This window comes from Schistocerca gregaria, chromosome 3 (genome assembly GCF_023897955.1).
Source record: "Schistocerca gregaria isolate iqSchGreg1 chromosome 3, iqSchGreg1.2, whole genome shotgun sequence".
Classification (NCBI taxonomy): domain Eukaryota; kingdom Metazoa; phylum Arthropoda; class Insecta; order Orthoptera; family Acrididae; genus Schistocerca; species Schistocerca gregaria.
In genome coordinates this window covers 171,820,710-171,845,592 of record NC_064922.1, presented here as the reverse complement: position 1 = coordinate 171,845,592, position 24,883 = coordinate 171,820,710, and the positions used below count along the sequence as shown (strand labels likewise).

The 24,883-nt window shown below is 42.9% G+C and overlaps 1 protein-coding gene across 1 annotated transcript in view; it reads left to right on the top strand.

Annotated features, from left to right (window-relative positions):
* LOC126354238 (uncharacterized) overlaps nucleotides 1-24,883 on the top strand; it is a 648,883-nt gene that overhangs the window by 519,819 nt on the left and 104,181 nt on the right. The window lies entirely within an intron of this gene.

The following is a 24,883-nucleotide window of genomic DNA, read 5'->3' as shown; positions in this document are numbered from 1 at the left end:
ATAATGAACTTGTGCTTCTCAGAACATGGAAGTAAATCGAAGATAGGCATGCTGCGAAAGAGGCAATGTTGTTTCACGAAGTGGCCCTTTTCAACGTAACCTGTCACGCTGCTTAATTCCCTTTGCTTGAAGAAACACAAAATTCCCGGAGTCCCTATAAAATATTCCGGGTTACGCTGGAGAACTGGAGAACAGAAATCAAGAGGTTTCGCTAGGTCAGGAGCGGCAAAAATTGGATTTCTGTTTCATACCCACATCGAACTTTATGAATCGTAAGCGGGAAATAAAATATTTGAAGAGGCATTTTTTTCACTTAAGTATATGTATAAACCTTGTAAACGATGTATTTATCGTCGTAGCTGTGATACAGTTTCTGTAACCTGTTGACTTTCATGCATAAAAGATCGATTTCTTGTTCAAAGTCGATAACTGCAGACTGGAATGTGTTTGACTCGTAACCTATGCTTATATAATGTTAGTTAATTTTCTGCTGCACACAACATATAGTTCTGATGACATCCTAATTTTGTCCGTAATACATTTGCTTGTATGGATACCTGAGCGTGAATCCGATACACACGACAACCAGTTCTCTGTTTTTTGTGCACCCCAAATTACATTAACATTTATAGGCAGACGTGGGTACACATGGCAGTAGTGGTTCGACACACTCCGTCGTAAGGGTATTCAAATCTCACCTTTCTTCCAAGAATTTGCATTTACGATGCCCAACCATTCTTTATTACTTTCTTATTGTCGTATCCACCTGTTACGATCGTTGCAGCGCGTTTCTGAATTTGTTCGAAGCCAAATGACATGTTTACTTGAGAAGGAGTCCGAACGATGGAACAGTACTCTGGAATTGGTTGCACGAGCTTCTTATCTGCACTTTCCGTTATACCGGTAGATTAAATGGACTTTCCCAGAACCCAATAAATCTAGGTCTTTCTTTCCCCTTCACTAATGATTCAATGATAGTGTGGCAGTATTGGCGCAGTGACACCGTTTAGGATTTTTCGGCCGCCTAGTGCAAATGTTTCTGCGTGACGCCATTTCGGCAACTTCGTCGTATTTGTGATGAAGATGAGAAGAAATCACTAGGAGAACACGAACACGCTGTACCCGAGCGAAGGGAGTCTCCGACCTCCGACCCGGCCTGGAATCGAACCAGAGACCACACGATCCTGAGACAGCGACGCCAACCCTATTTCCTCCCCCCCCCCCCCCCCATTTATTTCTTCGCCGTTGTATCGTCAATAGTTCTTTGCGAATGCCTCATAACATCTTTCAGACTGACTCAGTTCTTTATTACCGAAGGTTGTCAGTCCACCTGACAGAACACTCTGATCTTCTGACTCACTGTTGCTGATCGTACGTTGATCGTCTCATTTCATAACCGCTAAACGTAGTCACCGCGCCGGATAAAGAGGAGTCTTTGATAGTGCCTAGTACCCTTAGATTCCATCATTTCATTACGAATTTACAAACACTATAGATGAACTGTTGGACACTAAATCGAATCATAACGTAGAATTGTACCTACAGGTATCTGCTAGAAACGCCAGAAACTACCAAAATAAAAAATACAAAATAATTATCTCAAAATACTGGAAAAAAAACATGCTACTAAATGAGTCAGAACTATCACACAAAAAAGTAAACTAGAAATACACTTACAGTCCCATCTAGTTTTCCAGAGTCTGCTACTGTTGATAATGGCTCCCATGAGTTTCGAAAATAATATTTGCTTCCCGAATAACCGTAGCTCACAGTATACTCGGAAATAGCGCAACTTTTCTAATAAATAATTGCTCGTAAATCGATTCATATTCGGAACAAAGGCAAACAAGCATCACAACGAACAAACTGATAACGTTAAATCGTTAGTATGTTTTCAGCTAATGGCATTAGGACTCATTCGTAGATAGTATCAACTGCAGTTTTCTAGTAATGACTCTTAATTGAACCACATGCTAGAAATAGATAAATTATTATTCTAATAATAAATGTTGGCTCATTTAATTTTTGTAAAGATATTGTTATTTCTTGATAATTGATTGAATTATTAATGTTTAGTTGTATCCTTCTGAACCTGATTACTGTATTCAAGCCTTGGTCTCCCTCTACAGATTTTACTCCCCAGATTTCCCACGGCTACCAAACTCGCTATTCCATGATGTTTCAGGATGTGACTAAGGGTGACGAGTTGTGTCATAAAATTATTTTTTAACCAATTCAGTAACTTCTTATTAGTTATTCAGTCTACCCACCTAATTTTCAGCATTTTTCTATTGTCCATATTTCACTTTCATGCAAGGCTACACTCCAGACAAATGACTTCAGAAAAAGATTTCGTAGCGCTTAAATTTATATTCGGTGTTAACATATTCGCGTTTTCCAAAAATGCTGTTCGCGTTAGTCAATTTACATTTTATATCATGGCTACTTACGCCGGTGTCAGTTGCTGTGCTGACAAAACAGCAGAACGCAGTACCTTTAGTGCCTAGTTTCCAAATCCAAATAATTCACCGTCGCCTGAATAAATGGAATTACATTCCATTACGGTTGTTTCACTTTTATTGGTGCTCACAACATCTTTTCAAGACGCTATCCACTCCGTTCGACGGTTCTTCAGAGTTCTTAGCTTTCTCCAACGGAATTACACTGTCATTGGCAAACCTCAGAGTTTTTGTTTCTTCTCGTTGAAGTTTAATCCTCTCTCCAAATGTGTCCTTGGGTTCTGTCGCTGTCTGTTCACTGTGCAAATTGAGTAACATCGGGTATATGTTACATCCCGGTTTCGCTCTCTTCTCATCTACCGCTTTGACAGGATACGGACTAAAATAATGATGACCATCAGCACGCTCTCTCGCTGAAACATGAAGAATGATAAAATCTTATATAGATATAAAGAAAATTGAAGTTACATATGAGAGGTAATACACACTGAGATGACAAAAGTCATGAAATACCCCCTAATTTCGTGTCCAGCGTAGTTCAGCAACACGACGTGCCTTGGACTCATCAAGTTGTTGAAAGTCTCCTGCAGAAATATCGATCCTTGCTCCTTCTATAGTCGCCCATAATTGCGAACGTGTTGCCCGCGCAGGAAATAGTGCACAAACTGCTCTCTCGATAGTGTCCCATAAATGTTCGATGGGATTCATGTCGAGCGATCTACGTGGCCAAATCATCCGCTGGAATAGGTACAATGTTCTTCAAGGCAATCGAGAACAACTGTTGCCCCATGACATGGCGAGTTGTCACCCACAAAAATTACACTGTTGTTAGGGGACTTGAAGTGTATGAATGGCTGGAATTGTGTCCAAGTAGCGAACATAAGTATTTACAGGCAGTGATGGGTTGACTCGAGCCGGAGGAGCCAGTGAGTTCCATGTAAACACAGCCTACTCTGTTATGGAGCCGCCAGCACCGTGCACACTGCTCTGTTGTAGCCTTGCTCATAATAGTTCGCGACTCGCAACGTTCAGTTTAGTTCGCGGTTCCGTCGCGAACTGGGTCGCTCTTTTAATTCGTTAGCTCCCATCTCGATTCCAGAAAGACAGTTCGCTCGCTTTGCTACCACTACCGCACACGCTCTTTTATTCGTTATGCTACTCTTTTAAATAATGACCAGTGTTGCCAATGCCTGTATTATTGCATTTTTATGTCGAGTAATTAGACATCGAAAGGGGAAATGAACCAGTTATTTACACAAATGGGTAAAATGGGGTAGTCAACTACTTTACTTTACATAGAGTGCACTCGCAGTATTTTAATTTTAAAATACAGGGTGATTCAAAAAGAATACCACAACTTTAGGAATTTAAAACTCTGCAACGACAAAAGGCAGAGCTAAGCACTATCTGCGAATTAAGGGAGCTATAAAGTTTCATTTAGTTGTACATTTGTTCGCTTGAGGCGCTGTTGACTAGGCGTCAGCGTCAGTTGTTGCTAAGATGGCGACCGCTCAACAGAAAGCTTTTTGTGTTATTGAGTACGGCAGAAGTGAATCGACGACAGTTGTTCAGCGTCCATTTCGAACGAAGTATGGTGTTAAACCTCCTGATAGGTGGTGTATTAAACGTTGGTATAAACAGTTCACAGAGAATGGGTGTTTGTGCAAAGGGAAAAGTTCTGGACAGCCGAGAACGAGTGATGAAAGTGTAGCACGCATCCAGCAAGCATTTGTTCGCAGCCCACGAAATCGACTCGCAAAGCTAGCAGAGAGCTGCAAATTCCACAATCAACTGTATGGAGAGTCCTACGAAAAAGGTTAGTTATGAAACCTTATCTTTGAAATTGGTTCAAGCACTGTCTGCACCTGATAAGATTAAAAGAATCGATTTCTGTGATTTTATCCTTGCTCAAATGGAAACAGATGAATGTTTCGTTTCAAAGATTGTGTTTAGTGATGAAGCAACTTTCCACACTAACGGGAAAGTCAACCGTCACAATGTCTGTATATGGGGCACTGAGAATCCGCGGGAAACAACTCAGTATGAACGTGACTCGCCTAAGGTGAACGTTTTCTGTGCCATTTCAGCGAATAAAATTTTTGGTCCCTTTTTCTTCGAAGGTGCCACTGTAACTGGACTACAGTATCTGGAGATGTTAGAGAATTGGCTGTTTCCTCAGCTCGAACAAGAAGCCCAACAATTCATATTTCAGCAGGATGGAGCACCACCACATTGGCACTTATCTGTTCGTAACTACCTGAACGTCAACTACCCGAGGCGATGGATCGGCCGCCAGGCAGCCCGTGACAGAGCACTTCATCACTGGCCTCCAAGAAGCCCTGATCTTACCCCCTGCGATTTTTTCTTATGGGGGTATGTTAAGGATATGGTGTTTCGGCCACCTCTCCCAGCCACCATTGATGATTTGAAACGAGAAATAACAGCAGCTATCCTAACTGTTACGCCTGATATGCTACAGAGAGAGTTGGAGTATCGGGTTGATATTGCTCGAGTGTCTGGAGGGGGCCATATTGAACATCTACATCTACATCTACATGACTACTCTGCAATTCACATTTAAGTGCTTGGCAGAGGGTTCATCGAACCACAATCATACTATCTCTCTACTATTCCACTCCCGAACAGCGAGCGGGAAAAACGAACACCTAAACCTTTCTGTTCGAGCTCTGATTTCTCTTATTTTATTTTGATGATCATTCCTACCTATGTAGGTTGGGCTCAACAAAATATTTTCGCATTCGGAAGAGAAAGTTGGTGACTGAAATTTCGTAAAAAGGTCTCGCCGCGACGAAAAACGTCTATGCTGTAATGACTTCCATCCCAACTCGTGTATCATATCTGCCACACTCTCTCCCCTATAACGCGATAATACAAAACGAGCTGCCCTTCTTTGCACCCTCTCGATGTCCTCCGTCAATCCCACCTGGTAAGGATCCCACACCGCGCAGCAATATTCTAACAGAGGACGAACGAGTGTAGTGTAAGCTGTCTCTTTAGTGGACTTGTTGCATCTTCTAAGTGTCCTGCCAATGAAACGCAACCTTTGGCTCGCCTTCCCGACAATATTATCTATGTGGTCCTTCCAACTGAAGTTGTTTGTAATTTTAACACCCAGGTACTTAGTTGAATTGACAGCCTTGAGAATTGTACTATTTATCGAGTAATCGAATTCCAACGGATTTCTTTTGGAACTCATGTGGATCATCTCACACTTTTCGTTATTTAGCGTCAACTGCCACCTGACACACCATACAGCAATCTTTTCTAAATCGCTTTGCAGCTGATACTGGTCTTCGGATGACCTTACTAGACGGTAAATTACAGCATCATCTGCGAACAACCTAAGATAACTGCTCAGATTGTCACCCAGGTCATTTATATAGATCAGGAACAGTAGAGGTCCCAGGACGCTTCCCTGGGGAACACCTGATATCACTTCAGTTTTACTCGATGATTTGCCGTCTATTACTACGAACTGCGACCTTCCTGACAGGAAATCACGAATCCAGTCGCACAACTGAGACGATACCCCATAGCTCCGCAGCTTGATTAGAAGTCGCTTGTGAGGAACGGTGTCAAAAGCTTTCCGGAAATCTAGAAATACGGAATCAACTTGAGATCCCCTGTCGATAGCGGCCATTACTTCGTGCGAATAAAGAGCTAGCTGCGTTGCACAAGAGCGATGTTTTCTGAAGCCATGCTGATTACGTGTCAATAGATCGTTCCCTTCGAGGTGATTCATAATGTTTGAATACAGTATATGCTCCAAAACCCTACTGCAAACCGACGTCAATGATATAGGTCTGTAGTTAAATGGATTACTCCTACTACCCTTCTTGAACACTGGTGCGACCTGCGCAAATTTCCAATCTGTAGGTACAGATCTATCGGTGAGCGGGCGGTTGTATATGAGTGCTAAGTAGGGAGCTATAGTATCAGCGTAATCTGAAAGGAACCTAATCGGTATACAATCTGGACCTGAAGACTTGCCCGTATCAAGCGATTTGAGTTGCTTCGCAACCCCTAAGGTATCTACTTCTAAGAAACTCATGCTAGCAGATGTTCGTGTTTCAAATTCTGGAATATTCCATTCGTCTTCCCTGGTGAAGGAATTTCGGAAAACTGCGTTCAATAACTCCGCTTTAGCGGCGCAGTCGTCGATAACAGTACCATCGGCACTGCGCAGCGAAGGTATTGACTGCGTCTTGCCGCTTGTGTACTTTACATACGACCAGAATTTCTTCGGATTTTCTACCAAATTTCGAGACAATGTTTCGTTGTGGAACCTATTAAAGGCATCTCGCATCGAAGTACGTGCCAAATTTCGCGCGTCTGTAAATTTTAGCCCATCTTCAGGATTTCGCGTTCTTCTGAACTTCGCATGCTTTTTCCGTTGCCTCTGCAACAGCGTTCGGACCTTTTTTGTGTACCACGGGGGATCCGTTCCATCTCTTACCAATTTATGAGGTATGAATATCTCAATTGCTGTTGCTACTATATCTTTGAATTTGAGCCACATCTCGTCTACATTCGCATAGTCAGTTCGGAAGGAATGGAAATTGTCTTTTAGGAAGGCTTCTAGTGGTACTTTATCCGCTTTTTTAAATAAAATTATTTTGCGTTTGTTTCTGATGGATTTGGAAGAAATGGTATTGAGCCTAGCTACAATGACCTTGTGATCACTAATCCCTGTATCAGTCATGATGCTCTCTATCAGCTCTGGATTGTTTGTGGCCAAGAGGTCAAGTGTGTTTTCGCAACCATTTACAATTCGCGTGGGTTCGTGGACTAACTGCTCTAAATAATTTTCGGAGAATGCATTTAGGACAATCTCGGAAGACGTTTTGTGCCTACCACCGGTTTTGAACAAGTATTTTTGCCAACATACCGAGGGTAGGTTGAAGTCCCCCCCAACTATAACCGTATGAGTGGGGTATTTATTTGTTACGAGACTCAAACTTTCTCTGAACTGTTCCGCAACTGTATCATCGGAGTCTGGGGGTCGGTAGAAGGAGCCAATTATTAACTTAATTCGGCTGTTAAGTATAACCTCCACCCACACCAATTCGCACATCTCTGAACTTGTTTTTGAGTGAAAAAAAAACCTTTTTAAATACTCTTTGTAATGATGTATAACAGAAGGATATATTATGTTTCTTTCATTAAATACACATTTTTAAAGTTGTGGTATTCTTTTTGAATCGCCCTGTTTATTTATTTATTTATTTATTAGTTCATTGTAGGAGTATTACTTACAGAATATGCTAAATGCGTTTTTTGTCAACAAAAATACACTTTCATAAATAATCGACTTTTTTAAAGTTTTGGAAATAACTAACAAAAATGTTTCTGCTTTAGGTACAGGTTAAGTACTATATGGCACAAACAATAATACCTTTATCATTAACAGAAGAAACACTAACACTTATAATTTGTTACCAAACAATTACACATAGAAAAAAAAAACTATGACCCCTGAGTGAGATCGTATTCTAAAGCATACTGTTTTGTGCTTTGTATTATCATTCTCTAAATAATCAGTCTACTAATTTTCAATTGAAGTATTACAAAAATTTACATATTATTATGTAAAAACATTAATTTGGAAACTTTGTTCGTTGATAACAGTGTCCTTCGTCCATTGAAGATGTGTCCCGTCGACGAAAAAACGTGATTTTTTTAAAGCCCACTGCGGGCTCTCGCCCCTTCTCGCTATTGTCTGTCGGTCTTCGGAAAAGAGCGAACAAACTAAGTAGCGAGGTTATCCGTGAACTAGTTTGCGTAGTTCGCCTGTGGGAGTGCCCTTCCGAACTAGTTCGTTCGCGAACTACACATGACTACTCTGTCGACAACCTAGGTCCTTGGCTCTGTGGGGTCTGCACTAAACTCGAATCCTACCATCGTCTGTTACCCTCCCGCCTGAAATCGGGACTCTTCTGACCAAGCCACAGTTTTCCGGCTCGTCTAGCGCCCAACAGATATGGTCAGGAGCCCAGGGGCGGCGCTGCAGGCGGCGTCGTGCTGTTAGCAAAGGCACTCGCGTCCGTCGTCTGCTGACATAGACCATTAACGCCAAATGGTTACCGCACACATCTCCTAATGGATACGTTCGCCGTACGTCCCACGTTGGTTTCTACGCATATTTCTCTCAGTGTTGGTCGTCTGTTAGCTCAGACAGCCCTACGACAATACTGCTCCTCTCAATCGTTACGTGAAGGCCGTCAGCCACTGCGTTGTTCGTGGTGAGAAGTAACGCCAGAAATCTGGTATTTTCGGCACACGCTTGACACCTCGGAATATTGAATTCCCTAACGATTCCCGAAAGGGAATGTACACATCTAGCTGCAGCTACCGTTCCTCGTTCAGAGTCTGTTAATTCCCGTTCTGCGACGATAATCACGTCGGAAACATTTTCAAATGAATCGCTGGAGTACAAATGACAGCTCAGCCAATGCACTGCACTTTTATAGTTTGTGTATGCAATACTACCGCCGTCTGTATATGTGTGCGTATCGCTATCCCACTATCTTTGTTACGTCAGTGTAGATATACGTTGTTGTTGTTGTGGTTTTCAGTCCTGAGACTGGATTTATGCAGCTCTCCATGCTACTCTGTCCTGTGCAAGCTGCTTCATCTCCCAGTACCTAGTGCAACCTACATTCTTCTGAATCTGCTTAGTATATTCATCTCTTGGTCTCCCTCTACGATTTTTACCCTCCACGCTGCCCTCCAATACTAAATTGGTGATCCCTTGATGCCTCAGAACATGTCCTACTAACCGATCCCTTCTTCTAGTCAAGTTGGGCCACAAACTTCTCTTCTCCCCAATCCTATTCAGTACTTCCTCATTAGTTATGTGAACTACCCATCTAATCTTCACCATTCTTCTGTAGCACCACATTTCGAAAGCTTCTATTCTCTTCTTGTCCAAACTAGTTGTCGTCCATGTTTCACTTCCATACATGGCTACACTCCATACAAATTCTCTCAGAAGCGACTTCCTGACACTTAAATCTATATTCGATGTTAACAAATTTCTCTTCTTCAGAAACGCTTTCCTTGTCATTGCCAGTCTACATTTTATATCCTCTCTACTTCGACCATCATCAGTTATTTTGCTCCCCAAATAGCAAAACTCCTTTACTACTTTAAGTGTCTCATTTCCTAATCTAATTCCCTCACCATCACCCGACTTAATTCGACTACATTCCATTATCGTCGTTTTGCTTTTGTTGATGTTCATCTTATATCCTCCTTTCAAGACATTGCCCATTTCGTTCAACTGCTCTTCCAGGTCCTTTGCTGTCTCTTGACAGAATTACAATGTCATCAGCGAACGTCAAAGTTTTTATTTCTTCTCCATGGATTTTAGTACCTACTCCGAATTTTTGTTTTGTTTCCTTTACTGCTTGCTCAATATACAGACTGAATAACACGGGGATAGGCTACAACCCTGTCTCACTCCCTTCCCAACCACTGCTTCCCTTTCATGCCCCTTGACTCTTATAACTGCCATCTGGTTTCTGTACAAATTGTAAATAACCTTTCGCTCTCTGTATTTTACCCCTGCCACCTTCAGAATTTGAAAGAGAGTGTTCCAGTCAATAGATAGATTTATTCTTTGTGTAAGGATACCACATATTTTGTGGCAGTTGTTGAAGATTTGCATTGTACTTTCTCGAATTTACATCGACATCTAGTTCACGTACTACGTCAACATACAATAGAGAGAATGTTCTGCAAGGAAAAAGTTAAAATTATTTTATGCTTTTTTTATATAGAAAATGTTGCTGTGGATACAGAATGTACATTGGTATCTCTACATAATATTTATTTATTTCATTTTTTTGTCTTTAGCTCTTGATTGATGTAAATAAAACGAGGCGGCCGCCTTGGATGAGCGGTTCTAGGAGCTTCAGTCCGGCCCCGCGCGCTACGGTCGCAAGTTCGAATCCTGCCTCGGGCATGGGTGTGTGTAATGTCCTTAGGTTAGTTAGGTTTAAGTAGTTCTAGGTCTAGGGGACTGATGACCTCAGATGTTAAGTTCTATAGTGCTCAGAGCCATTTGAACCATTTTTTGAAATGTATGATGATAATGGTTAAGCTGTCCATCGACATCATCCGTGTCCGTGTCCATGCCCATAGGACAGCTGACCGCTATTCGGAGGACCCGGGTTCGATTCCCGGTATTACCAGGGATTTTTTTATTGCTGGAAAGGGTGGAATGGGATGCACTTGGCCTCGAGATATGAACTGATGCTGCTTGAGCGAGTAATAGCTGTTACAGATCACAACTGCCAAAGGCAGAGAGAATAGTGCGCTGACGCACGCTACTCTGTATCGCGTCCCATAATGACCTTGTCGGAGGATGACATGGCGGTCGGTCGGTACTGGTAGCTCCGCCAGAACCCATGGACTGAGTTTTCGTTTACGTCTTTGCATTAGCATTAGTATAACATTGTAGTTCCTTTTATTTCATCAGAATGAAACGCTTTCAGTAAAAACAAAATGAAGCACACTCAGTAAGAGCATTGTCCCTGGAAGGTAAGGTTCTGGGTTCGAGTCGTGGCCGTACATACAGTTTCAGTCTGCCACGAAGTGCTCATTTTATTACTTTGTTGTTGCTGGTTCGACGCCAGCCGCCATGTTTCCCTCCTCTGTGCCTACATCTCAGAATAGCGCAAACACCCAGCGCCCAGCGTCTCCAGTAATGCGTTATTTGTCGTTCAGTATCATGGCGTACTCGGTTTGCGACAAAAATTTGCTCCCCCTATTAAGCGAGGGAGAGACAAAGTGCGGAACACGTGCTGCTGGGCCGCGCGTTTCCATTTACAGTAGTGATTTGGGCGGCGCCCTGCCGTGACTGCGCCAAATGGGAGATGATCGGCACGCAGGGTCGGCCGGCGGCCAGCTGACCTCTTAATCCGGCTGTGCTTTGGACCGCTCTCGAGTGTCTCTGCATTCTTCGGGATTTGTACGCCCGTTATCGGGCAGCGGTGCACTCTAAAACCGGTCGCTTGTACATTAAAACGTAAACGACCTCAACTGCGCAGTTACAAGACTGTTTACCACCGGCTATGTTGTTGCAGTGTACAGTCCAGTTTGATGCAGCTCTCGACGCAAACCTATCCTGTGTAAGTTTCACTTGTATTACTGAAGACAGCATCAACCGTATTCGAGTGTTGCGCTCTCAGTGTAGACTTCTCTCACACACTCCCCCCCTTCCCCCATTAAAAAATTATTTGTTGAAGTTTTAATGCCAGAGTGGTAACGGCGGTTCCCATAAGATCACTAAAGTTAAGGGCTGTCGTGCTTGGCTAGCACTTGGATGGATGTGCCGAGCGTTGTTGGCAAGCTCGGTGTACTCAGTCCATGTAAGGCAAATTGAGGAGCCACTTGACTGGAGTGTTGAGACTCCGATCACGAAAAATGACAACGACTGGGAGAGCAAAAGGAGGTTGTGCTTAATAATTTAGATACTGTCGGGAAGGTAGAAATTTTTAATGACTACGTTAAAATCGCAAAGGGAGTCTCAGGGTTCAGTTTTGGGTCCACTCCCATTCCTTTTAGCATTCAACAAGCAAAACTGATACTTTTTGCTCACGATCCTAGTGTTATTATAAATCCCACTAGAGAGAAACCAACAGTAGAGTTAGTATATGATATTTTCCAAAGGATTATTACGTGCTTCTTTGAAAATGGACTGCCGCGCGGGGTTAGCCGTGCGGTATAAGGCGCTGCAGTCATGGACTGCGCGGCTGGTCCCGGCGAAGGTTCGTGTCCTCCCTCGGGCATGAGTGTGTATGTCTGTCCTTAGGATAATTTAGGTTAAGTAGTGTCTAAGCTTAGGGACTGATGACCTTAGCAGTTAAGTCCCATAAGATTTCACACACATTTGAACTGTTTTTATATTTTTATTTTTTTATTGGACTGTTCCTAAATATTGAAAAACCACACTACCTTCAGTTCTTTACAACAAGTAGTCATTCCAACAACTGACGTAGCACATGAGGAGGGGTTAGCAGCTGCTTTTGTTCATTGAATAACTGCTAGTCTTGGAAACAAACGTATCAACCGCCTGACATATTTCGCGTACTTTCACTGAATAATGTATGGAATAATTGTCTAAGATAATTCTTCACATAGAAAGTATTGACTGCACAAAAGCGAGCAGTAAGAATAATATTAGGTGTTCACCCACGGACGTCATGTAGGTACCTATTCAAGGTGGTAGGCATTTTAAATGCCCCGTCACAACACATATTTTCGCTAATGATATTCATCATAAACAATCCATCACAAATGGAGAAGAACATTAATGTACCTACCCACAACACTAGAGGGAAAAATGACCTTTATTATGCATCGTTAAAACTGTCAGTGGCTCACAGAGGAGTTCAGTACGCAGCAATAAAAATTTTTGTTCATATGCTCAATAACATAAAATTCTGACGGGTGTCGAAGCAATTTTTAAATCTGATTTAAAATCATTTTCCTTGCTAGCTCCTTCTATTCCACTGACGAAAACTGGTAGCCATAAAAAATGGTGAAGCTGCGTGCACAGGTATAAAACGATAATGTGTTTTTTAATGTTAACACTAATCATGTATGCGTATCCTGTAAACTGACTCGATCCACATCATTTCGATAAAAGAAATGTTCAAATGATCTATGTAACATGTAATTAACTGATCAACTAACTGGCGGACCACATGCCCATCTGTTTCCTCATCCAGTGACCTCTGTGGGCTGAGGATGAGACGGCAGTCGGTCGTACCGTGGCGCTTTCAAGGCCTGTTCGGACGGACGTTTTGTTTTGAAGCTCTAACATGTGTCCTATCAACTTATCGCTTCTTTTAGTCGAGTTGTGCCGTGATGCTGTTTCCTCGGCTGTTCTATTCAGCGCCTCTCCATTAGTTGCCTAATCTACCCATCTAAACTTCTGGGTTCTTATGTGGCACCACATTTCAAAAGCTTCTATTCTCATCTCGTCTGTACTGTTTATCTTCAATATAGCGTTCACTCCAGACATTTCCATAACAAAGTGCCTTAAGAAATTTACGTTAGATGTTACAAATAGATTTTTTATGAAACATTATCCTTTCTGTTGTCAATTTGCAGTTATATCCTGTATACTTCTGACGTTGTCATGTTGCTGTTCAAATAGAAAAAACTCTTGTATAACTGGCAGTGCGTTTTTTCCCTTGGATACACGAATTCGACTACTCTCCATTACTTTTGCTTTAGCTTTATTAATATTCACCTTATATCCTCTTTTCAAGACTCTGTCCATTGCGTTCAGTTGTTATTGATAGTCCTCTGGCATTTCTGTGAGAATTAGAATTACATCGGCTGACTTTAAACTCTTTTAATTTATATTCCTTGAATTTTAATTTCCTTTCCAGATTTCTCTTTAGCCTCCATTAATGTTTGCTGTCTCTACAGACTGATTAAGGTGTAGGATAAACCACAAACTCGTCCCACATCCTGCCCTGTCGGTGCCTCTCTTTCTTTTCCTTTGACTTTTTATAAATACGGTCTGGTTTATGAACGACTGACAGATGAACTTTCGCTCTCGGTATTTTCTCCCTGATAACTTCAGGATTTCAAAAATGTTGTTGCTGTAAGCATTACTAAACGCTTTTATCTAATTCTACGACGTTATAAACACCGGTTGCCTTTCGCCAATGTAAGATTATCGTGGGGTCAGTATTCTCTCGCGTGTTTATCACTTATCGTTAGTAAAATGGCTTGGTTCAAATGGCTCTGAGTACTATGCGACTTAATTTCTGAGTTCATCACTCGCCTAGAACTTATAACTACTTAAACCTAACTAACCTAAGGACATCACACACATCCATGCCCGAGGCAGGATTCGAACCTGCGATCATGGCGGTCGCTCGGCTCCAGACTGTAGCGCCCAGAACCGCACGGCCACTACGGCCGGCTCGTTAGTAAAAGTTTACTTTTCGTTGCATTAACAGTTCCTTTGTAAATTGAACTCCGGGCGTTGTTCTTCACGGAGCGATGTCGTCAGATAGACAAGTAATTTCAGGAGTACCACAAGGGTGTGCCTTAGGGCCGTTACTGCCTACTGTGTTTCCGTAAGAACGTGCAAAAATTTAACAGGATGTAGAGGATGCTTCACTGAACAATTAGGGGTCGGAGAAGCCAACTTATGAAGATAATAGGAATAAAATCACATTACTGTATACATTTTATTTACACTAATCACAGTTAACTGCAAATATTATAATTAAAACATGAACGTACCGTCTGTTCTGTATCTTAAAAAAATGTGTTGAAACAGACGACCATCAACCTCAATACAACCATGACATCACCAAACAAGATTCTGACGCACCCTGACAAATATCCCTGGTGTGTTTCGAAATAAAAGACAGCTACAATTATGGCAACTAATTCCATCTCCGTATCCACTGGCGTGTCATTTTAAGCAACTTTAGATATCCCCATAGGAAATAATGAAGGGGATTCATGTCAGGCTACCTCGCAGGCCATGGAATAGGACCGCCACTACCAATCCAGAGACCAGAAAATCCAGCACTGAGACGGTTGCGGACATCCACACTGAAGTGAGGCGGTGCACCGTCAATGTTGTATCCATATCCTCCCACGAACAGCCAAGGGTACGTTCTCCAACAACTCAGGTAGAACTCTTCGCACGAACTACAAGTACATGTGGCCATTCAGACCGCCTTGTAATCGATATGGCCCAATGTAATTGTCTCCTACAATGGCTCTGAGCACTATGGGACTTAACTTCTGAGGTCATCAGTCCACTAGAACTTAGAACTACTTAAACCTAACTAACCTAAGGACATCACACCCACCCATGCCCAAAGCAGGATTCGAACCTGCGACCGTAGCGGTCGCGCGATTCCAGACTGTAGCGCCTAGAACCGCTCGGCCACACTGGCCGGCTCCCCTACAATGCCGGCCCAGATATTCACAGCAAAACGTACTTGCTGGTGTCACTGCTGGTGTCACTCTACTAGAGCGAGAGGGTTTTCCTAATCCCACACATTCCTGCTGTTCGAAACACCTTCACGATCAAATGAGGCCTTGTCAGTAAACAGCACGATTTGGAGGAAATTTGGTCGATCAATACATTGTTGGACCAACCACTGACACAATGCGATCCTTGGCGCAAAGTCAGTCACAAGCATTACACGGGGTCGTTGTGGATGATATGAGCGTAAGAGTTGTTCGTGGAGAACTCGCCACACGCCAGTACGTGCAGCGCATATTTCAAGTGCAACATGAAGAGTAGTTGTAGTGGCCACCGCTGGAAAGCGTTCCAGCACCACCTCCCAAAATCTGGAGTGCGAGTGGTCCTCATGTTGTCAGGTCCCTCATTATTTCCAGTGAGCCAGGTTTAACATTTTAATGTTCGGATAATAAGTTGCCGTTTCTTTGGTCTAAGAATAGATGATCAATGCAGCTAGCCGCTATCTCTGTGTAATGTCTGTATAGACGTGTTGTCTTTAATATCCCTTCACCTTCACACATAAGTCTATACAGTAAAGTAAGGCCCTCCCAGTTCTTGGCTGAACCGTGGTAAGACAGGCGAAAAATTAGACTAATGGAGGATTATTAGTATTATCTCTATTTTCATACGCCCTCTCTCTCCTTTATCTACGTATAGTTTTTAATATAAGATTTCATTACGTGATATAGTGATAAAAAGAGTCAGCCAAATAACCTTTGGTGGAGTCCTTCGTCTTAGTAAACAGCGACTGGCTTGCTGTAAGAGATCTTTACATTTATTGTTACTGTTAAACACTGCAGTCAGTCGGGAGAATCAATCGTTTGGACAATTTGTTCCTTTTACGAAAGATTGCGAATTCCAGATGGGTACGAAGCCTTTTTGGACGATTTAACACAGACTCGGTGATTGCCGGCTCTCTTCGACACAGCTGAAACTTCTCCACTAGTTACAGGACCAACGTGATCAACAAATAATTCAGAAAAAACTCATTCGTTCATTCACTCCAAAGCAAAAAAGTCACAAAGCCGTGTATTAAATCCATCTCCATTTCATGTCCGATTCTTAGGTGATTCCACGCCTTAATTATTTTCCTTTTACAATCTCTTTCCCTTCGAAACAAACCGATAGCGGCACAAATGTTAATTGGCTCGCTTTAGCGAGAAGAAAAGCAGTATAGGTATCTCTCAGAAACACGTCAATCCTTCAACAGCTACTCCAGAAGCTGTCCTAGTTACCACTCCAACAACCATGGAGAATGCGTATATGCATCTCTGTTATTTCAAACAATAAATACAATAGATAATACTTTGGTGTCGACGAGCTGTCGCCGCATATATTACGAGAAAATCAGATCAGATAATTTTTACCAAAGTGAATGAATGTGGATGATTTGATTGAAAATGATTAATTGGTGCGTGGTAGAGGGTATTTGCTGTGGGGACATTACACCGGCTCTCGCATTCCCCGATCGAGAGAAATAAACACTCGTCATGACCAATGATGCCTGTTAGGAAATCGTTCCCTGTACAGCCTTCCAGCAGCGAGAGCACTGCAACGTTCTTCCGCATACACAAGGTGCATATCAGTGAATTCTGAGAAACTGTACCGGTACTGCTCCATCACATTGTACTGTAATGAATGGGTCTGCCATTGGGACAATGTAAATACGATACAACAGAGCCTCCGTACGGACAAGTAAATGACCTAATAATCATGACTTCTTAGTAATCAGGCACGTCCCCCTTCTTTCATTGCAGGAAATAAAGTGTGTATATGTATATAAACAGCATAGTACGTATAAACCTGTACACATGTTCGCTGTAAATAAGCTGGAAAACAGTAATGCCAGACAAAGCGGCAGACAAGTTTACTTCCATATCTCCGATCCATTGTTCTCCACTCAAATTGTTCAATGGAGCATTCTCTTTGTCTTGTTACATTTTTGGACGCTCTTACGGAAACACCCAATACAGGGTGTTACAGAAAGGTACGACCAAACTTTCAGGAAACATTCCTCACACACAAAGAAAGAAAACATGTTATGTGGACATGTGTCCGGAAACGCTTACTTTCCATGTTAGAGCTCATTTTATTACTTCTCTTCAAATCACATTAATCATGGAATGGAAACACACAGCAACAGAACGTACCAGCGTTACTTCAAACACGTTGTTACAGGAAATGTTCAAAATGTCCTCTGTTAGCGAGGATACATGCATCCACCTCCGTCGCATGGAATCCCTGATGCGCTGATGCAGCCCTGGAGAATGGCGTATTGTGTCACAGCCGTCCGCTATACGAGCACGAAGAGTCTCTACATTTGGTACCGGGGTTGCGTAGACAAGAGCTTTCAAATGCCCCCATAAATGAAAGTCAAGAGGGTTGAGGTGAGGAGAGCGTGGAGGCCATTGAATTGGTCCGCCTCTACCAATCCATCGGTTACCGAATCTGTTGCTGAGAAGTGTACGAACACTTCGACTGAAATGTGCAGGAGCTCCATCGTGCATGAGCCACATGTTGTGTCGTACTTGTAACGGCATATGTTCTAGCAGCACAGGTGGAGTATCCCGTATGAAATCATGATAACGTGCTCCATTGAGCGTAGGTGGAAGAGCATGGGGCCCAATCGAGACATCACCAACAATGCCTGCCCAAAAGTTCACAGAAAATCTGTGTTGATGACGTGATTGCACAATTGCGTGCGGATTCTCGTCAGCCCACACATGTTGATTGTGAAAATTTACAATTTGATCACGTTGGAATGAAGCCTCATCCGTAAATAGAACATTTGCACTGAAATGAGGATTGACACATTGTTGGATGAACATTCGCAGAAGTGTACCCGTGGAGGCCAATCAGCTGCTGATAGTGCCTGTACACGCTGTACATGGTACGGAAACAACTGGTTCTTCCTTAGCACTCTCCATACAGTGACGTGGTCAACGTTACCTTGTACAGCAACAACTTCTCTGACGCTGACATTAGGGTTATCGTCAACTACACGAAGAATTGCCTCGTCCATTGCAGGTATCCTCGTCGTTCTAGGTCTTCCCCAGTCGCGAGTCATAGGCTGGAATGTTCCGTGCTCCCTAAGACGCCGATCAATTGCTTCGATCGTCTTCCTGTCGGGACACCTTCGTTCTGGAAATCTGTCTCGATACAGACGTACCGCGCCACAGCTATTGCCCCGTGCTAATCCATAAATCAAATGTGGATCTGCCAACTCCGCATTTGTAAACATTGCACTGACTGCAAAACCACGTTCGTAATGAACACTAACCTGTTGATGCTACGTACTGATGTGCTTGATGCTAGTACTGTACAGCAATGAGCCGCATGTCAACACAAGCACCGATGTCAACATTACCTTCCTTCAATTGAGCCAACTGGCGGTGAATCGAGGAAGTACTGTACATACTGACGAAACTAAAATGAGTTCTAACATGGAAATTAAGCGTTTCCGGACACATGTCCACATAACATTTCTTTATTTGTGTGTGAGAAATGTTTCCTGAAAGTTTGGCCGTACTTTTTTGTAATACCCTGTATATGATGTGTTCTGTAACTTGTAGAAATTGTAAATATTAATAAGTAATTGTTTGCTAGGGACTGCTTGTTGATAGTAGTTTTTAGTGGATTAGTTTCGGGTGTTGCCCATCATCAGCGGTATCTAACCACCTTCTTATTACTCTCAGACAGGATAAAATGTTCTGTTCTCTCATACCAGAATACATGATCAAGGATAACAAGAAAGACCGAAGGTTCCATTGGTGATGGACAACTCCCGAAACTAGTTCGGTAAAACAAACAGTCTCACCCAGTAACTTCTGTCAAAAAGTTAATTATTATAGATATAGGCATACGATGAGGTGGACAGGGGACTCTGTAAGGTAATGCCCTCAAATACAGTAGCGAATTACGTAGCTGTTGTTATCACGGTACTGGAGTGTGCGCGCTACACGAAAGCAATCTCGATTGAGATCATGTTCGCTCTCACGTTTCCCGACTATAAAAACAACTTGCGCTACTGTATTATTAACGCATGCGCTGTGATTGCGCCAGCGGCAGCTGCGAGATTATTGTGCTCTAGGGTTGGCGTTATTGTCTTTTCCCAGCGTACTCTTACAGACGCTAATGGAGTAGCTCGTGGTTTTCTAACAGTCAGAGCAACTAGTACATAATTAGCCGCTAGACAAAGAAACCTATTCCGAAGTGTAGCTTTGCCTTTCTCTCGAAAGCAGACTGGAAGTTGCGTTGGCGCAGATGTACTGGCTTGCCATTTCCACAACTGAGTTGTACATTAGTGTTTACCCACTGAGTGGCCATAAAGAACGATATGGTTTCCTCTCTTACAGACTCATCATTCTTCCGTCTGGTCTGAGGCTGATCTCCACTTTTTTATGTCCTGAACCAGTCGAGAAGAAGTTTAGGTTAATGTCTCACCGACATCCACATTACCGAGCAAGGTGGCTTAGGCAGTGATCTAACAACTTAGACTCGCATTCGGGAGGACGGTAGTTCAATTCCCCGGTCACCGATCCGAACTCACGATTTCCATGATTCCCCAAAGCCACCGTCACACGGGACGTGTTTTTCATCGCTAAACACGCCAGACGTGGTTTCCATTATGTTTGGAGTACGCTACGAAATGAGGCGTTGCATCACACGGAACGTGCTCCTCTGATCGTGATTTGCGACCGCAGCATCCCCCAACAGCAGTTGTCGGCTGTGTCTGTCTCGTAAATCACAGTCTTTGTTTGCGTAAATGGACACGCGTAAAATTACTGCGTTATTGCTATTAAAACGTACATTTGCTCCCTTTTTAACATGATAGCCGAGTTGTTCTGCCTGTAGGATACGCAAATAAAAATTTCAATATCTATGTCATGGTATAAGGCAGAAGGAAAGTTCGATTTAAAATCACTTAGAACATAAGCTTTTAAAACTTCCACTACAAATAGTGTTACACAAATTTACATTAGTGTTCCACATAAAATAAATATTGTTCCATCATTCTTAGTTTTTAGTGAAAACCTAAGATCATTGTTACTACATCACCGCTTCTGTTCAGCAATAGAGTTTTTCAAACGTAGAAAACAAGACTTTAATCAGAGAAGTGTAAAGCCGTATAACCTCTTTTATTGGTAAAGCAAAAAAATGCTCATTTATTTACTGCAATATTGCTTTTAAATTCTCTCACTCTCTCTCTCTCTCTCTCTCTCTCTCTCTCTCTCTCTCTCTCTCTCTCTCTCTCTAGCTATCTAGCTCTCTCTCCCTTTCTTTGTGCGTGTGTGTGTGCGCGCGCGCACGCGCGCGTACATACGTGCGAGTTTGTGCCTACAACACTATAGACTGAAGATCCAAAGAAACTAGTAAACCTGCCTAATATTATGTAGGGCCCCCGCGAGCACGCAGAAGTGCCGCAACACGACGTGGCATGGACTCGTCTAATGTTTGAAGTAGTGCAGGAGGGAACTGACACCATGAATCCTGCAAGGCCGTCCATAAATCCTAAGCGTACGAGGGGGTGGAGACATTCTCTGAACAGCACGTCGCAAGACATCCCAGATATGCTCCCTAATGTTCATGGTTGGGGAGTTTGGTGGCCAGGGGAAGTGTTTAAACTCTGACGAGTGTTCCTGGAGCCAGTCTGTAACAGTCGACGCGTGGGGTGTCGCATTGTTCATTGTTCTGCTGGAACTGCCCAAGTCCGTCGGAATTCAGAATGGACATGAATGGCTGCAGGTGATCAGACAGGATGGTTACGTACGTGTCACCTGTCAGAGTCGTGTCTAGACGTATCGGGGGTCCCATATCACTCCAACTGCACATGACCCACACCATTACAGAGCCTCCACCAGCTTGCACAGTCCCCTGCTGACATGCAGGATCCATGGATTCATGAGCTTGTATCCATTCCTGTACACATCCATCCGCTAGAAACAATTTCAAATGAGACTCGTCCGACCAGGCAACATGTTTCCAGTCATCATCAGCAATGTCGGTGTTGACGGGCCCAGGCGAGGCGTAAAGCTTTGTGTTGTGCAGTCATCAAGGGCACACGAGTGGGCCTTCGGCTCCGAAAGCCCATATCGATGGTGTTTCGTTGAATGGTTCGCAGACTGACACTTGTTGATGATCGAGCATTGAAATCTGCAGCAATTTGAGGAAGGGTTGCACTTCCGTCCCGTTGAACGACCCTCTTCAGTCGTCGTTGGTCCCGTTCTTGGAGGACCTTTTTCCGGTCATAGCGATGTCGGAGATTTGATGTTTTAACATCGAGTATAGATTTAAGTGTCAGGAAGTCGTTTCTGAAAGTATTTGTATGGAGTGTAGCCATGTATGGAAGTGAAACATGGACAATAAATAGTTTGGACAAGAAGAGAATAGAAGCTTTCGAAATGTGGTGCTACAGAAGAATGCTGAAGATTAGATGGGTAGATCACATAACTAATGAGGAAGTACTGAATAGGATTGGAGAAAAGAGAAGTTTGTGGCACAACTTGACTAGAAGAAGGGATCGGTTGGTAGGACATGTTCTGAGGCATCAAGGGATCACCAATTTAGTACTGGAGGGCAGTGTGGAGGGTAAAAATCGTAGAGGGAGACCAAGAGATGAATACGCTAAGGAGATTCAGAAGGATGTAGGTTGCAGTGGGTACTGGGAGATGAAGAAGCTTGCACAGGATAGGGTAGCATGGAGGGCTGCATCAAACCAGTCTCAGGACCGAAGACAATAACAACAACAACAACAACAACCAGACTCCTGATATTCACGGTACACTCGTGAAACGAATTTAAAGCCGTTTTGACTATTTTTCGACCGTGACTGTCTCAAGTAATATGTAAAGGTCTTTTTTTAATTACCGCTACCAGTCACACTCTTGTAAACTATTGTATTACTTATTTATTTACCGACATGTTTGGAGGTACACGTCTTCGCCGGCCAGTGTGGCCGAGCTGTTGGAGGCGCCTCAGTCTGGAACCGCGCGACCGCTACGATCGCAGATTCGAATCCTGCCTGGGACATGGATGTGTGTGATGACATTACGTTAGTTAGGTTTAAGTAGTTCTAAGTCCTAGGCGAACTTGTAAGTGGCATTACAAAATCAACTCTAAAAGAAGGCCACACTGATGTTACATAGTCTTTTCGTAAATATTGTGGCCATCTTTTTCCATCTGGTGTGGCAGTCTCGTAGTGATGCTTTGGGTTGCCTTCATTTCCGTGCCTATCGTGGTCATTGTTCATAAATTATCACTAACATAGCAGTAACTTGGAAACATGATCACTACAGAACTGTTTGTGAGCGAGTTAGCTGAGAGGCATGAAAACAGACGTTCGACCCTGTGACTACATCGAGCTATTCTTTTTTAAACAGAGGCGTGCATAGACGGAGTACTTGAAGTACGAGAAACCACAGTACAGATGCATCTGGTTTGCTTGTTTGGGATGCTGGTCAGAAGAGCAACTCAACAGCAGTAATCGTCATGTACCGTCGAAAGACGTAGGCAGAAAACTTTTTTCGTGGTTTTGTCCGGTACTGTCTCTTGTAACTATATGGCCCGCTGCCCTTAACGCCCCGTACATTGAACGGCTGCCTTTGCATTGTTGATAAGTTATGACTAAGGGGTGGGAAAAACGTGATGGGACACTTAGGCTATTACTCGCCATGAGCGTCAAAGGGGGCCACACCGCTTCGCGCCTCCCATTCCACGAACAGATCGACATCGGTAACGACCGCACTCTTACACCATGAGAGCCTGAGGAGAGTTTGGGTGCATAGTCTGGGGGTCAGGAACTTTAAGTTAACTACCCCTCTTCCCGTTGGCGTCCAAATAATAACCATTAAAATTCCGGGATTTGAACCGTCTACATGTCTCCAGCACAACAGCGGTCTCGGGCTGAAGACGATGAATTTTTGAGTGTGTTGGCAAACTGGGCGTTTAATGTTATTCCACATAAAAAAAACGAGTGAACAGAAAATTGCCGCTCTGACCCTCTACATTCATTAGCGATGGGTACGAATTGTTTTCCCTGATGACTTACACCAACCGATACGTTCACTGTCACGAAATTAACATTTTTGCCCGTGTGTGCAGAGCACCTGCTGTTAGTAAATTTTCAGTGACCGTGCCGTGCATTAACACGGCAATGCATTACGCGTCATTTGCAGCGTTCCATAATTTAATCGCTCCACGTGTGTTGGCTTACTGCAAATTACTGAGTAGTCGCAGAGCAACGGCCTGCTACGCGTCGGCAGAGTTTACCTCGAACTAATAATGTTTTAATTATCGTTCTAGACCCAATATGATTCCGTTAATTATATTTTTTTGTAATTTTTGCCAGTTTTTATTAAATTACGTTTATATTGCGCCGGCGCTATCGCCATCTACTCTTAATTGCCAGCGGAGTAGCCACCAGTCGGCTGTGTACGATCCGGTTCCAGATTACAACGCAATCAGTACTTGGCTACTTGTAACAGACCAGCAACATTAACAAGACGTGTTGTGAGCAGCGCATTCGACTGGAAGAAAGAGGAAGGAGAAAAGATCGTTATTATTGTCATTTCGTTCGGCAACGTCACATACAGGTATCACTGTACAAGTCATTTTATCATGCCGTAAATCTACGTACGTCTTAGAATCGATCGCAAAGGAAAGAAACTCTCATCATAGAACCTTCGTATTTGTTGCGTAGAACGTTAAATTAAAAAAAAATCTTCGACTGTCTTCAATAGTTTTATTTTATTATTACGTCCACAGCTTGCTATTAAAAGCTTCAGTTGGATATTGAGGCATTTTTGTTTCAATATCCATACGATGGCAGTGTGTATCAGACTGAATTTAAACGGCGAAAAACACAAAAATTTGCAAGCTGCAGGACACCGTATGTACAAAAGACAAAACCGACGTTCGAACATTCATTCAGTTATTTGGTAAAGGCTACACCATGTGGTAACAGAGTCCTGTAGTTCTGTTTTATCACCTGATTTCCCCATAGTTTTGAGTATTGTTCTGTTCTTTTGCATATTATTCAGTGTTTGAAGTCGTCAGAAAGCGAAGTTTTTACTCAAGTGGGATTTTAAGGAACTTCTCACACAGATTGACTTGAGGGACGTATTTGGAAATCTTTATGTAAACTTGTATACACTGTGGTGATATTTTTGCCCTGAAGTTTGTAAGACCGAAATTGGTAGTAAAATGAAAGCAATTCCCCTTCGCAGATGTCGGTGTATGTATACCTTATCAGTTTGATGCGGAACTTGAAATTCATTTTCATCGAGCCTCCTTCTGCGACGTACCCAATGCCTTGTCCTCAAATATATTTACGATTAACGTTTTGTGTCTGTGGATATGACCCATAAATTCCACTGTCCTTTTTGTTTCTCCT